Genomic DNA, 10565 nt, shown 5'->3' with positions numbered 1-10565 from the left:
GTTGACAAAAAAAAAAAAAAGTTAAAATGAAATAAACAGGGACCTGTGGCTCTGCATGAGGGGACGCACATTAATCCTTGTTTGGAGAGTGTGTGATAGGCAGACTGTTATTTTAGGAACTTTATGATGGAAAATGCTTCATATTTCTTTAGTTTTGACTTCTCTACTTTTCTTGGCATGCTGTGGTGAAAGGACTGTCCAGGACTGCTGACACCTTCTCAATATATCTCCCCAAAATATGTCAGGCACCTAAATCTAAGTGTGCTTTCTACTGTCCCTGTTAAGGTTTCCTCCTCATGCCACCAGTGTACAGTGATCTGGAATATAAAACATGGAAATAATTGAGTAGAATAATTAGCTAATGTTTGCACAGGACCTGGAAAATATAAAGAACTATATAATTGCTAAGTAGAGTAGTTTAATTAGTTAGTGTTTACCCAGTCCTTTGTAAATGTAAAGGCATCACAGCAGTGCTTAGTGCTATAATTAATTAAGTTTTCACTCTGGGATGCCCAGCTCCAGTTCTGAGGTAGGACCGTGGTCTTCTGCCCACTGGCAGCTGAGTGCTGCTGTTGCTCTGGTCCTGCTCCTTCCCGGACCTGTGTGCCCAGGCTTGAGGCTGCGTATGGAGGTGTGCCAAAAGCTGTGCTTGGCACAAGCCACTGATGCTCTGGGTAGTAAATGGCAGAGGGAGCAATGTTACTTTGCTGAGCATGTGAGGAGCAGTTCATACCCGGGCAGCGCTGAGCAAATTTGTGCTGCAGGGCCATGGTCTGACCCTGCACTGCTGCATCCTTCCTGAGGGGTTAAGGAGCTGCTCCAGTGCCTGTGGCTGTAGCTTTGTGGGAGGAGGCTCAAGAATGTGCTGCGTCCTGGGAGATCCAAGTCCAACGGTTGCTGGCAGCTGGGAGCCAAGGCAGTCAGGCAGGCTGCTGCAATGACTGCCTTTGACATGTTCTTCATCTGCCAGGGAGCAGTGCCGCTGCCATCTGCTGTCACTTCACACTTGGAGATGGGCTTCCCAGTGCCTTCCCCCACTTCTGTTCATCTCTCTTTTTGCACTTTGGTCTTTGCAGAGAGAAGAAATGCATGAAGAACAGGAGGCTGATAGAAAGGGAATGGGAAGGGCGTGCAGTCCTTCCCTGAATGGCAGCCAGGACCTCAGAGCTGGCGCTGGGGAGCTGCTGTCTGTAGTCCATGCCCTCCTTTCACAGGGACTCTGCTGGCCGGGCCACAGGCAAAAAACTGACTGTCAGGGAGCACAGGAAAAGAGCCAAGAGGAGCTTGCTCCATCTGCTGAGAAAGCAGGCCTGCCTTCAGCTGCTCATGCAGGTGCTTGGAGGACTGCGACTGGGTGCAAGCTTGGGCACCCGTCCTTGCCACAGGCTGGGCTGTGCTCATTCATGGACTCTGCTTACAGGACCATGAGGTATTCTGTCCTCAACTCCTTGGTGAAAACAGGCTTTGTGAAATAGCTGGGAGGTGAAAGCACAGAACTTGCCTATTAGCCATATCTTTAATTTATTCCAAAACTTTCTTCCTCAGGTTCAGTGGATGGATGTGTGGAGGAAGTCTGAAGCAAGGAGGGAAGCAGAATGCCAGGCATGGGATGCCTGGAGCATGCAGCCAGTCCCAGTCCTGCTGCCCTGGGAATGCTCTGTAATGCCTGCATGCCAGGCAAGAGGGAGTGACTTCAAAGCACATCTTTATTAGGGTACACTGCTTAGCATCAAAGAAATGTCAGGGCTGCTCTACACTGACTCTCTGCCTGCGGCACTAAACTAGCCTGTCATTCAGAAGTCTGAGTACAAACCACAGCTGCTGACAGAGTCCTGGAAAAATTTATTTTTCCACATCTAATTGCCCTTTTTGCTTTGTAAACATAAAGGTTGAAGCTTAAACTCTGACAGCTCCAGTAGCCTTTTGCTTAACTCCTTAAAAAATGACATTCGGCATGTTAAATTTTGCTTTTACTCAGCCTGAAATCTCACAAAATCTGCACAACGTTTTTTTAAAGATCATTGAAGCATTTCAGTACTCACTTTGGGAAAAACCCTTCAGCTTACAAAAAGACAAAAGCTGCTGCCTGAAGAGCCAAGACCTTTCCCCATAGCAATTCAGGATAAAAATGCTTGACCAAAAGAGGCACAGCAAGCAATCAGCATTCCACCTTTCCCTGGGAGCAGATTAAAGCATGCCTATCTGCTCTTGTTATTGTTCCAGAAAGAAAAGAAAGACCAAAGACAGGAGAAAAAGGACAGCAACTGTTAAAAAGCAAAATTGGATGTATCATAGCAGCCTGAAAACTAACAGTTCAGTTTCTTCAGTGATATGGGTTCTCTGCCCTGGAGGAGGGCCTCCCGAAGTGGGGGATGCACTGTTCCCCAGACTCTGCATCATTTCTCTCTTGCAGGGCTCAGCTGATAGGCATTTTTGCTCTTCACCAGACACTGTGTGTTCTTGTCAGCTGCCAGGCAGCTGATCATGATTAGGTTGTAGTTGTGATAGTGATTTCCTGTCTTTCAGGCCTGAACAGATGGTGTGCCGCTCCCAGTCCAAGGTTTGACTTTCACAGTGCTTTGTGGCTTGGCCAAATGGCAGTTGTGGAATCTGTGCACTTGAAGCCTCTCAAGGAGACCATTGTAAGGAAGAGGAGCAATGGTGTCCTCTAAGGACCCTGCAAAGTTGTACCCACTTCAGAGGAGAGCTAGGATGCTTTTGTTTGTTGCATTTAGTCCTCCAAGTTACAGTTCAGTTCCCCACCTTAGAAGTCTGTTGCTGTCTCAGTCTCTCAATATCATATTTAAGTTTGATATTTTAGAAACTAACTAGTGTTTTATCCAGTAAGAGATACTGCTTTTGAATTTTATGTTACAGGATCAATAAGAAGCAAAGGAACGGGGCCCCATATGATAGGTCTGATAATGGATTTGCTCCCAGGATTTCCAAATTTCCTTCTTCCTCCTGCAGTTTTACATTCTAACATAACAGGATTTCCTATACAGCAGCTGTACAGGGTAACCTGATGTGGCTTCTTCTGTAGATATTATATTGGGGCTTGCATCAGTGACAGGAGCCCCCCATGCCTGAGGAGTCTGGTGGTAATGGAGCTGTCAGGAAGGGGCTTCCCTGCACAGTTCAGCAGACTTGGCAGTATTCTGACTGCCATGTGAAGATACGTGAAATGAAAGATCACCAAATGTGGCCACTGCCTGCCAAAAAATAACATTTCTCCTGCACTTCATCCTGTAACAAAACAGCTTCTTCTCATAAAATAATAAGCTTCCATCTCTTCATTTATTGCATTGCATGGCAACGACTGGCAGCTTGCTCACATGTGCCAATTTATTAACTAAATCTCATTTACTAACTGGGAACAAATTCTTTTTCTTGAAGCTTCTGAATACAAAAAAGGATGGGCTTCAGAGCTGCCCAGGTGCCAGGAAACTTCCTTGGCCCATTTGTCCCTGTGTCAATGACAGTTTCACTGTGCCAGTAAAAAACTTATTTTCTGATGGGCCCTGCTATACATGAGAGGGTTGCTGAGCCCCAAGCTAAGGAATGCTTACACAGGAGGAAGACCAGGCTCAGAGACCTATCTCTGGTGCTGAGCTGCAAGGGCTCTGTTCTAGTGCAGAGGAACACATCCCCAGCACTGGCAATCATTTCTTCCAAACTGTGTGTCCTGCCCAAGTAACAAAGAGAGAGGGGCCAGCCTTGGAGCAGGCCACCTCTAAAGGGCAGCCATCAGCTGTGGCCTGTGGCCGATCCTGACGCACATCTCTGTAGTGACACAGCACTGGAAAGAACGATGCTCTGAGAGCTGTGGGGCTCTCAACCAGGCTTGCCCCACTATGCACACTTCTGACAAGGGCCATCCCATCCACTGCCTGCCACAGCAGTGGCAGCTCCTGTCCTCAGGACAGGCTAAGGGCCAGCCAGGACAGGCAGAGCCCAGGTGGAGACTGAGGGGGAAGGGGCATCTATTAGCAGGTTTCCCTGCAAGACTTGATAGGTTGCCCAGGCTGCTCGCTTTTCTGAGATCTCCCTCCAGCTCTCCCATAGGTAATTTTCCCTGAGTACACCCTCTTGGATCAGCATTTCCAGTTGTTCCCTAAGAGACCATCTTGGATGCCCACTGCACCCATCAGTTCTGTGCCTACATGCAGTTCCCAAACAGTGGGTCAAGTCACCTTCCTAAAACAGCCTGGCACTTACTCCTGAGGACAGGGTCACTGTGCTGGCACTCACTGTCTGCCAGGAGACAGTCTCTGTGCAGAATATGGTGGTGCCTTTCAACAGAGGCTTTGGCAGAGGGCAAACAGTCAGATTGAGTTTTTAAATCTCTGGGAAGGGCCAGTCTTTGGCGAATGTTTGCTTCTTCTTCATACCTGCCTCCAGGTTTAATGGTTTTTCCCAAGAAGGAAAAATAGCAAAAAAGATAATTATTGTTTATCTGAGAGCCCAGGTTTTCAAGCTTTATGCTGTTAGATAAATCAAACTAACTAACTGAGTTAATTTGTCTGACCATAAAGTGGATTCAATAAGTGTAAAACAAAACTAATTGGTTTGCTTCCATACAAATTTAATCATACTATAAAATGTGATCAATGCAAATAAAAAGCATTGAGTAGGTTAATTATCAAGAATCTATAAAGGAAAAAAATGTGCTTTCTTTCAGAAATTGAAAACTGTGTGGGTTTCCATCTCTGTACTGATCATCCCATGATGTAGACCCAGTCCAAGTGTGCTGGTGTCTATGTCATGTGCTGTGTGTCACAAGTAACTTGTCTCTCAGACTTCATCGTTTCTGTAATTATATGGCTTGAAGCTGTTGGAGGGGTGAAGCTCTGGGTGGGGTTGTTGGTGGGGTGATGGTGGGGTGACTCTCAGGGATGCTGTGTTTCAGCACCAACCAGGAGCACAACGCCTGTCAGTGACCATCATCTGTGTGGGGTCTGCCTGGAAGGAAAGCATAAAAGAGGACAGGGAGGCAAATGGCTCCTTGTGAATGGAACAGACTCCCAGCTAGGGTGCTGCTCTGCCAGGAGCAAAGTCTGTTCACTTTTGAAGCTGCTCCTCCACCACTTTCCCAGGCTGATGTTGTTGGTTTTGTGAGTATAGCTCTCAGTCTTTCTTTGAGTTCCACAGTCAGTGACTGCTTATGGGTTTTTGCTTTGCTTTATAAGATCAGTGGTATTTGGGAAAGCATCCGGATCCCCTCCATGAGCTCTGACAGATTACAAGGGCTGCACTTAACTGAGTTCATGGTGTTCCACCGTGTCAGCCACACAGCAGCAGGGCGGCAGAGATGTGCCTTGGCATAGCAGAAGATAAAAAACTGCAGCAGACATGGAAGATAAGTGGCAATAAAAAGTAAAATGTGGAGTGTCTGCCCTTTAAAATATATTAGGCAGTTTATAAATAAGCTCTGTGTTTTTAGGATGAATACAGAATTGTTCAGTCCCTGAACAATCTAACCTTGAAGAGAAGAAATGCTGTGAGCAGCTTTCAAAATGTTCTCAGAATGATCAGTCAGGACAATTGCTCTTGCTTATTATTTCAGCAGTAGGTGGTGTGTTTGGCTAGTGCAGTTTGGGAAGAAACTTCAGCTCCAGCCTTCTCTTTCTCTCAGGCAACCTCAATGTGCAGTCAGAGGCAGAGAACTTGGGGGTAAAGTAACCAAGTGTCTGGTGAGATTTCCAGGGATGAGTCACACCTGGCAGTTGAGACAGTCTTGGCTGGGTGACTTGTGTGCTGGTTCTGACAGCCAAGCTCTGAGGGTGTGAAGCTGAACCAGACAGAAGTGTGCAGCCTGGTTCTTGCCACCTCGCTTGGCTGCCATGTGCTGCAGAGCTCCTGCCTGGTGAGCTGAGCTGTGCGGGTCTGCCTGGCAGCGAAGTTCCTGCCTGCACTCTCCTCCTGGAGGGAGGAAAGAGCATCTTGCAGGATGTGGGTGCCCGAGCTGTGCTGTACCTCTCCTCCAGGGGTGGTTGGACATGTACCTCCCACATCTCACAGTAGTGAGGCATCCTCTTTGAGGTAGGGAGGACTTTCTGCTGATACTGGAGATATTCCCATTTGTGATGGGTACTTAGCTTTTTGGTGGGGTGAAGTAGTGAGCTTGTGAGTTGGAGACTCTATTGGGAGTGGGGAGAGGTGGGTTTTGGCTTTTGTGTTCTGGTAAATGCTGAGGTGTCAGATGCTTTCTCTGAACAGATAGAAGTTCTGGACCAGACTGGAAAAGGCTGCTGCTGATTTGGGATTCTTCTGCTTTCAGGCAGCCTGGGGTGAGGTCCAGGTCTTGTCTTCTGCTGCAATATCTCAGCCTTGAATGAATGCCATCCTACCAGCTTCTGTTTGGGCAATATGGAAAACAGGGGTCCTGCAGATTATTTTAGGGGTACAGAGTGAGTGGAGTGGTGAGGTGAACCATAGCCTCCCTATTTTAAATATGTTCTTAGAGAAAATAGAGATTATTTTAGTGTGGAGGAATAATCAGCAAATTGATCCCTGCATGTCCTGATGCAGGGAGCCAGAAGCCCCTTGTGCTCTGGGCTCTGGCCGAGAAAATGTAAACAAACTCCAGTTTTATGTCTGACCAAGGAGATATAAACCAAGCATGCATTGTAGCCTTTTAAATATGTTGACATTTTACAATCCATCAAGGCCTTTAATTGTATTTTGAGAGAGTTGTTCTATATGTAAATACCTGTTAATGTTGAAATTGTTTATAGCCAAATTGTCTGTTTATGCAAATCGTGTTCCAAGATCACAGAGCTTCTATTGCACAATAAACATGTCTGTTTTATTTAATATTGGAAATGTTTCCTTTGGCTGCTGTAGTTCTTCAGTGCTGCTAGTGTGGGGGCGAGTGCCAGCCTCCCCGTGGGGCAGAGAGATGTGATGGCTGCTCCAAGAGCTCCTGCTGTGGATCTTGCTCTCAGAAGCTGGTGCCCTGGGATGGTGTTTGAACTGCTTTTCTGCCTGCACAGTCCATGGTCTGTGGTATCCTCCACAAACCTTGGGGAGCCCAGTGGTTCCCTCCACTCGATCCAGGATGGAGTGCAGAGCCCCCACAGGAGCAGATGCTTCTATGTGAGGGGAGGGATCCCCCACGCTCTCTGTCATTCCACAGTCTGGCTGGTGTTAATTCGACGTTTTGGTGCAGAAGATGGCCAGTATTAAAACCCAGACTGCTCCTACTGGGTGTGAAGTGCAGAGAAATCAGCATGCTGCTCCTGCCAGTGCTGCACCCAGGCGGTAATCGAGATCACCACCCCGAGATAAATCTCTTCCTGCCGCCGGACAGAAGAGAGCAGCAGTTACTGTGGGCTTTGCCTCCAGGTTTATTATCACGGGGAAACACATGCAAATGAATGGCTCACCCGATACAAATCAGTCGTGCTGGAGGTTTGCCGGCTGCGACGCAGACACGCGATGTCTGATCCGCAGGCGAGGAGCGAGCTCAGCCGTGCCTTTGCAGCCCCCACTGAGTGCAGCCGCCTCTGAGCTGCCCTCTGTGCCCAGACCATGCTCCTTTTCTCTTGGATTTTTCAGTCTAATGGCACCGTTGATCTGGCCTTTTTGTTTGCTCAATGTCAGCATTCCTCGGGGAATGTTGCAGAGCACTAGCAGCTACACAGCCTGAAGGTGGGCTCCCATATTATTTCTTCATTAACATTTGTTGTTCATAAATATATATTCACTCCTATTTATCACAAGAACACCGATTACAAACCATAAATTCTAACTGTGGGGAATATTTCAGTCCAGTTTTGTTAAAAAGTGATTTTTTAAAATGTTGCCGAGGCTTTTAGCCAGTTATGTGCTACTAAATATTTAAATCTATATCTCTTGCGGCATGCTGAATTACAGCAAGGGGATATTTAATGTTCCCATTTCTCCAGCATAAATCTGTGAAAGATTGACTGTAAGAAAAATACAGTCAGGAACAGCCCACATACTTGCGGAATGCTCTCTCATGCCATGCACCCACTCGCACATCCTTGCCGCTGGCAGCAATCTAGCCTGGAGGCGGCCGATCGCCTCCCCCGTCATTCTGCAGCTGCCCTGCCGCGCCGAGCTGGGCCGGGGGTCGGGCCGGGGGTCGGGCCGGGGGCTCGGGCCGGGGGTCGGGCCGGGGGTCGGGCCGGGGGTCGGGCCGGGGGTCGGACCGGGGCTCGGGCCGGGGGTCGGACCGGGGCTCGGGCCGGGGGTCGGGCCGGGGGTCGGGCCGGGCACCTGCAGAACCTCTCAGTCGCTGGCCATGCTGGTGGCACACGGCTGTCCGCGCCTGGAGCTATGAGCGCCGGGGGGCCTTTACCCGCCGATTACACTGCAGGTTTATTGTTCGACCCTGTGCCTGCTTTACGACATGAAAAGCTTTCGACAGTTAAATGGTACTAATATTAACCTCTCCCTCATGGGCTCTAACAGTTTCCACCATTAAAAGAGCGATTAACAAATTAAGTCATCTGGAAGGGATTGGCATGTGGTGTTAAACAATGGTATAATTAATTTTTTTATGAAATCTGAACCCCCAGCTGCATGGAGAAGGGAAGCCCTGTTGCTCCTGCGTGATAGCTATGGCAGTGGGAGGACTGAGCCCTGGTATGGTGCTGGTTACAGGTTCCTAGGGTGAGGAGGAGGCAGATCAGGACAGCACTGAGGCTGGCGAGGCAGACAGGCTGCCTGGGTCTGCCTGAGGCTCTGGGGTCTCATGGTCCTCACTGAGCTAAGGGCTCTCCCTGCTGGAGGGCACAAGCTGCTTGCTGCTCAGCTTTGTGGCTCAATACGGTGCTTGTAAGAATCAGAGAGGTTTGGACAAATGGCTGTTGAGGAGGCTGCAGGGCAGTGATAGAGAATCTGCTCTTGTCTGGGGTGGACGCCTGGATGCCCCAGACACAGTCCCTATGGGCACGTGGATGGCAAGCACTTCGATGTCGGGTCAGCCCGGAGTGAGGCACTCCTGGCACTCTTCTAACCTGCTGGGGCTAACCACTCAGCACACAATACATAGCAATTCTATTCTGGTGTGGAAAAGCTTTAAAGCACATACACCTGCTGGCAGGTGACTCTAAAAAACTGTTATTTGCTTCTGAAAAGCAATCCAAGATTGCCTATAAACAGCCTGTTTGGGAATAAGTAGGGGCTGGGGCTGGCAGTTCCCTCCCAGTATCCCCTTCTCCTTCTTCTTTCACGTCTTCTTTTGCTCTCATTTCCTGGCCTGTTCATGGCCTGTGCTGGGCTCAGAAGCTGAACCACCATGAGGAGCAATCCCCCGTCTTGCCCCCTCCAGCTGTGTCCCAGGCCTGTCCCCATCTCTGGCTCTACAGAATCCCAGGCATTGCAGCATGCGCAGGAGGATGGTGCTGTGTGTGGCTGTGGAAAACACGCACTGCCTAACCAAGCCTCCTGACTGAGGAAAAGAATCAGACAACTTCACTGCTGGAAACAGACCTGGGGTCTGTCAGACTGGGGGAGGCTGACCCTCTGCACAGGGGCTGTGCTGGCCACTGAGGCAGGGCTGGCTCTGAGGCCAAGGATGCTGGAGCACAGCTGTGTGCCTGGGACAGCACAGCTGTGTGCCTGGGACAGCACAGCTGTGTGCCTGGGACAGCACAGCTGTGTGCCTGGGACAGCACAGCTGTGTGCCTAGGACAGCACAGCCGGGCTGGCCACGGCAGCACTTCCTGCCTGCTTCCCGTGCCCGTCCTGGCAGGCTGACCCAGGGACGGAGGGCACAGCCTCTGCGCCGGGGCTGCTGTGCACAACAGAGGGCTGGAGGCTCCTCCAGCCTTGAAGTAGTCACTGTTTGAGTGCTGGCAGAGCCATGTGCTGTGCTTCAATGAAGGCACCGAGAATATTCATATTGCGATTTATTCCGTTCTGTTTCTCCATTGATTTTAATTAAGTTCACTCTCTCCTGCCAAGCCTGGGGAACACAAGCAAAAATTGAAAATGTTGAAAGTCAGCCTGCTTTGCACTTGAGCCTTCCCAGCCTTCTACAGAACAAGAGGGAAAGGGGCCTGTACCACCACAAGGGCATTTCCTATGCTTTGCTGGTCCCCAAATAATAAACATAAAATTAAAATCCTGTTAGGAGAGTCACAAAAGCTATTATAGCTCAGCAGCTGATATTGACTGTGATCAAATCTTTTATGTGATTCACAGCATTCTGGCTGCTCATGTTCACACCTTGATCACGTTAACTCTGGCTTGATTTTTTTTTCTCCTACACTGAAACAAAGCAAAAATATTGACCAAAAAAAAAAAATCCAATCTAATCCTGCTGTATCAGTTTGTGTCATACTTTTGCCATGAGCAGCAGTGTCTGGTGCTGCTGTGGGGCCTCTAAAGACAGGATCCTCCTGGGAACAGGTGCTCACTCTGGCTGGGGACATGCCATCCCTGTTCTACACAGCACTGGGGCTGCTGGCCTGGAAAACCCTATGAGGGCCCTGGGAAAACTCTATGGCCAGCAAGGGTGTCATCGCTTACATGGTGTCCATGGCTTGGGGCACACCAGTGATGATGCTGCTGTCCATTGGAGTGGCAAGGAT

The 10565-nt window shown here is 49.1% G+C and overlaps 1 long non-coding RNA gene across 1 annotated transcript; it reads left to right on the top strand.

Moving 5' to 3' along the window:
* Positions 1 to 1551: 1551 nt before the first annotated feature.
* On the top strand, positions 1552 to 6825 carry LOC140685107 (uncharacterized). Its single transcript, XR_012058319.1, has 2 exons — positions 1552 to 6042; positions 6220 to 6825. It is a non-coding gene; the product is annotated as an uncharacterized lncRNA (long non-coding RNA).
* Positions 6826 to 10565: the final 3740 nt, after the last annotated feature.

The sequence above is a fragment of the Taeniopygia guttata genome, chromosome 14, assembly GCF_048771995.1.
Source record: "Taeniopygia guttata chromosome 14, bTaeGut7.mat, whole genome shotgun sequence".
Lineage (NCBI taxonomy): Eukaryota > Metazoa > Chordata > Aves > Passeriformes > Estrildidae > Taeniopygia > Taeniopygia guttata.
Note: the sequence above shows the minus strand (reverse complement) of the source record. Positions and strands in the feature narration are given on the sequence as shown.